Below are 6,000 nucleotides of genomic sequence, written 5' to 3'. Positions count from 1 at the left end.
GACTTCAACCGATGGAAGGTAAAAGTTGAGGGAGTCCACGGAGGGCTCCACCCACAAGAGGTCCATGAAGAACCGGCCTTATCTATTTCCACCACGGCTTCCGCCCACGAAGGACTAGCCTTACTCATGGTAGATCTTCACAAAGTAGGCGATCTCCTTGCCCAAACAAACATCTTGGTTCAACTCCATAACACGAAGTAGGAGGCTCCCAAGCGACAACTAAGCAATCTAGGAGGCATCACCCTCCAAAAGGTAATAGATGTGGTAGATCAATGAACTCCATGCTCTTGTGCTTCTAAAGATAGTCTCCTCAACACAAAATCACTCTCTCACAGGATATGTATGGGTAGGAGAGATTGATTCGGTGGAAAGCAGTTTGGGGAGGCTAGAGATCAAGTTTCAAATGGTTGGATTGGAATATCTTGGTCTCAACACATGAGTAGGTTGTTCTCTCTCACAAAATGAATCTGGCAATGAAGTGTGTGTTCTGAGTGCTTCTCCCACGAGTGAGAGATGGGTGAAGGGGTATATATAGGCAGCACACAAAATCCAAACGTTACACCTAAAGTGGCAAACTCGGTGACACCGAAGTCATAAACTTGCTGGTACCGATTCACACAAAGGCAGTAACTTTTTAATCTCGGTGGGACAAATGTACACAACTTAGTGGCACCGAAAAGGTGGCTAACAGTGAGATGGCCAAACTCGGTAAAACCGATACTCAAACTCAGAAATTTTGATTTTGTGTACCGGGGAAACACAATGTTGGTCACCCAAACTCGGTAGCACCGATATGGATTTGGTTGCACCGATTTGGTGGGAATGGCTAGGGTTTCTGTCTGAGGTCAAACTTGGTGGGTCCGAAATGTGAAAGTTGGTGACACCGAGTTTGAGTATGTGGAAATGGACATAATGGTTATGTGGGAAAAATGACTGAGTATTTTGGTGGCTAATCTTGAGCAGTTTGAGGAATCAGTTCGTTTTACTACCTCACCCCCTTTTAACAGTATTGGCTTTCCTATGGACTCAAAAGTGATTTCTCAGAAATATGAAATCAAGAGTCTTCTAGCTTGAAGCTTGATCCAATATTATTCCTTTCCTGCATTAAGGGGCGTCTCCACATAATCCTTTAGCCAAAGCTATCCATGGACTAAACCTGAAATATCAAGGTAAAAGTGTTAGTACAAGAGATAATGTATGTTGTCATGAATTATCAAAACCACCAAGGGAGCATATTGTGCCTTCACACTATGTTGCTTTTTTGGAACAACGGGAGCTGGATCTCCCTCAGCGTCTTCGGACTCCACTCTTTTCTTGGTATGGGAGGAGTCACCCACCTCCTCCTCATCTTCTTATTCCTCTCCCTCCAGGTTGGAGGGAGCCAGCATTTCTGCGGACTTAGTGTCCAGAGGAACCTTCGACCAAACACCCTCCCGGATCTTCTTCTCCCCCTTCTTCTGCTCCTCCTTCTCCCTTGGAGCCATGTACGGCTTCTCGGCTAACATGGTCGTCAGCAGTGGGGTCATGTCGTCTTTGGGCAAGGGTGCTAGACAATTTATCTGCTCGGAGTTTTCAGCCAGATCTGCAACCATGGGAGAAGGAAGAAGTAAAAACCTTGTCAAAAGGGAGGGGGGGAGAAAATACGGTAAAAACCTTACCGACCCTGAAGGATTAAGGAGGGAAAGGCCTTCATCTTCAGCCTCAGCGGGCCAAGTCTTTTGCTATTGGAAATATGCCCTAGAGGCAATAATATATTGGTTATCATTATATTTCCTTGTTCATGATAATTTTCATTATTCATGCTAAGAATTGTATTTATTGGAAACTCAAATACATGTGTGGATACATAGACAACACACTGTCCCTAGTGAGCCTCTAAAGAACTAGATCGTTGATCAAAGATGTTCAATGTTTCGTGGACATGGACATGAGTTGTCATTTGATAATGGGACCACATCATTAGGAGAATGATGTGATGGACAAGACCAAAACTATGAACGTAGCATATGATCGTGTGACCTTATTGCTATTGTTTTCTGCATGTCAAGTATCTATTCCTATGACCATGATACCATGCAACTCACTGACACCGGAGGAGTACCTTGTTTGTATCAAACATCGCAACATAACCGGGTGACTATAAAGGTTCACTACAGTTATCTTCGAGGGTTTCTGTTTAGTTGGCATGGTTCAAGACTAGGATTTTTCACTCCGTGTGACGAAGAGGTATTTCAGGGCCCACTCGGTAAGACAACATCACAACAAGCTTGCAAGCAATGTGACTAAAGAGTTAGATACATGGTCTTGTATTACAGAACTAGTAAAGAGACTTGCCGGTAACGAGACTAAACTAGGTCCGCAGATACCGATGATCGAATCTCGGGAAAGTAACATACAGATGGACAAAGGGAATAGTATACGGGATTGATCGAATCCTTGACATCATGGTTCAACCAATAAAGATCTTTGTAGAATATGTAGGAGCCAATATGGGCATCTAGGTCCCGCTATTGGTTTTTGACCAAAGCCTGGCTCGGTCATGTCTACATAGTTTTCGAACCCACAGGGTCTGTACACTTAAGGTTCGGTTATGTTTCGGTATTAGTGAGTTATGTATGTTGGTAATCGAAGATTGTTTGGAGTCACAGATGAGATCCCAGACGTCATGAGGAGCTCGAGAATGGTCCGGAGGTAAATATTTATATATAGGGAAGTGTTATTTGGGTTTTAGAAAAATTTCAGTATTTCCGATAGTGTACCGGGAGCGACGAATGGGTTCTGGGGGTCCACCAGAGGGCACCCACCCCGGGGGTCACGTGGGACCAAGAGGTGGTGCACCAGCCCCAGGTGGGTTGGGAAGCCGACCCCTTAAGAAGACCATGCGCCTAAGAGGAAAAAGGTGGAGGGTGGGAGGAGTCCTTGTTGGAGTAGGACTCCTCCCCCTGCGCCACCTCCTTGTTGGAGGTGGATTCCACCTTTTGGGCGGTGGCCAAGGCCCTAGGGGAAACCCTAGGGCGCCTCCTCCCACCTCTTCCTCCTATATATAGTGGAGGTTTGTGGGCATCCCAACACGTGAAAAAGCCACGTGATGCCCTCTCCTCTCTAGATCGTCTTCCTCCTCTAGATTAGTTTGATAGAGATCGGCGAAGCCCTTCCAGATTAGTTCACCACCACCGCCACCACGCCATTGTGCTCCTGGAGAATTCATCCACCTCTCTGCCCTCGCTTGCTGGATCGAGTAGGTGGAGATCATCATCGAGCTGTACGTGTGCTAAACGCAGAGGTGCCGTCCGTTCGGCACTAGATCGTGATTGGATCATGAGACGGCTTGCAATTTGTATCGCGAAGACGTTCGACTACATCAATCACGTTTCTTAATGCTTCCTGCTTAGCAATCTACAATGGTATGTGGATCCTATTTCTCCTCTCGTAGATGCTCATCACCATGGATGTATCTTGTATGTGCGTAGGATTTTTTTTGTTTCCTATGCAATGTTCCCCAACAGTGGCATCACGAGTAGAACACAAAGGAGTTTGTGGGTGTTGTTATTCAGATTGCTTCCCTCCTTAGTATTTTCTTGATTCAACGGTATTGTGGGATGAAGCGGCCCAGACCAACTTTACTCGTCCACGTACGAGAGACCGGTTCCATCGAAAGACATGTAACATTGTTGCATAAGATGGCTGGCGGGTGTCTGTCTCTCCCACCTTAGTTGAATCGGATTTGACAAAGGCGGTCCTTGTAGAAGGTTAAGTAGCAACTTGCATATCACCATTGTGGTTTTGTGTAGGTAATAACCGTTCTTGCTAGATACCCATAGCAGCCATGTAAAACATGCAACAACAAATTAGAGGACGTCTAACTTGTTTTTGCAGGGTATGTTGTGATATGATATGACAAAGATATGATGATATATATTTGATGTATGAGATGATCATGTTGTAATAGTTAATATCAAATAGCATGTCGATGCTACGACAATCGGCATGAGCCATAGGGTTGTCTTTAATTATCGTATGACCCGCGTGTCAATCCTTAAGCGCTATGTAATGCTTATCGCTAAACTGTAGCAATAATAGTAGAAGAATGGTTGGTGTGACAACCTTGATGGCAACACGATGATGGAGATCATGGTGTTGTGCCGGTGATGATGGAGATCATACCGCTGCTTTGGAGATGTAGATAAAAAGCTCAAGTTCATGGCCATATCATGTCACTTATGATGTGCATGTGATGTTAATCCTTTTTATGCACCTTGTTTTGCTTAGGACGACGGTAGAATTATAAGGTGATCCCTCACTAAAATTTCAAGATAAAATTGTGTTCTCCCCGAGTGTGCACCATTGTGAAAGTTTGTCGCTTCGATAAACCACGTGATGATCGGGTGTGATAGACTCTACGTTCACATGCAATGGGTGCAAGACATTTTTGCACACGTGGAACACTCGGGTTAAAATTGATGAGCCTAGCATGTACACACATGGCCTCGAAACATAAGATACCAAAAGGTCGAACATGAGTCATATAGTAGATATGATCAACATGGAGATGTTCACCATTGCAACCACCTCATCTCACGTGATGATCGGACTTGGGTTGGTAGATTTGGATCATGTCACACTCGAACAACCTTAGGGATGTTGAGTTGAGTGGGAGTTCCTAAGTAATATGATTAACTGAACTCATTATCATGGACATAGTCTAAGTTGTCTTTACAAAGTATGTTGTAAAACAATAGCTCGCGCTATAGCTCTCCTGTATTTTTTATGCATTCCTAAAGAAAACTAAGTTGAAAGATGATAGTAGCAATTATGCGGACCGGGTCCATAAAACTGAGGATTGTCCTCATTGCTGCACAGAAGGCTTGTGTCCTTAATGCACCACTCGGTGTGCTACCCCCCAAGCGTCTGCTGTGGATGTTGCAAACATATGACAAACAGGTTTTGATGACTACATGATAGTTCAGTGTGTCATGCTTTACGACTTAGAATTGAGGCTCCCAAAATGTTTTGAATGTCACATAACATATGAGATGTTCCAAGAGCTGAAATTAGGATTTCAGGCTCGTGCCCGTGTTGAGAGGTATGAGATCTCCGACAAGATTCTTTGCCTACAAAATGAAGGAGAAATGCTCAATCAGTGAGCATGTGCTCAGATTGTCTGGTTGGTACAATCGCTTGAATCAAGTGGGAGTTGATATTCCAGATGAGATAGTGATCGAAATAGTCCTCCAAAGTCACTACCACCAATCTACTGAGGTTCGTGATGAAATATAGCACACCAGGGATGGAGAAGATGATCCTTGAGCTATTAGCGATGTTTGACACCACGAAGGTAGAAATCAATAAGGAGCATCAAGTGTTGATGGTCAGTAAAACCACTAGTTTCAAGAAGGGCAAGGGCAAGAAGGGGACCTTCAAGAATGACAAGTCAGTTGTCGCTCCAATGAAGAAACCCAAGGTTGAACCCAAACCTGAGACTAAGTGCTTTTATTATGAGGGGAACGGTCACTGAATCGGGGCAGCTCTAGATAATTGGTAGATAAGAAGGCTCGCAACATAAATAGAAGTATATTAGATATACGTGTTATTGATGTGTACATTACTAGTACTCCCAGTAGCACCCGGGTATTAGATACCGGTTCAGTTGCTGAATGTTGGTAACTCGAAATAAAAGCTACGAAATAAACGGAGCCTAGCTAAAGCCAAGGTGAAGATGTATGTTGGAAGTATTTCCAAGATTGATGTGATCACCATCCCATGCTCCCTCTACCTTCGGGATTAGTGTTGAACCTAAATAAATGTTATTTGGTGTTTTCATTGAGCATGAACACGATTAGATCATGTTTATTTCAATGCGGTTATTCATTTAAAGTTAGAGAATATTGGTTATTCTGTTTACATGAATAATACCTTTAATGGTCATGCTCTCAATGTCAATGGTTTATTGAATCTCGATCGTAGTGATACACATGTTCATAGTATTTATGCCAAAAGATA

This window comes from Hordeum vulgare, chromosome 1H, assembly GCF_904849725.1.
Source record: "Hordeum vulgare subsp. vulgare chromosome 1H, MorexV3_pseudomolecules_assembly, whole genome shotgun sequence".
NCBI classification, from domain to species: domain Eukaryota; kingdom Viridiplantae; phylum Streptophyta; class Magnoliopsida; order Poales; family Poaceae; genus Hordeum; species Hordeum vulgare.
Note: the sequence above shows the minus strand (reverse complement) of the source record.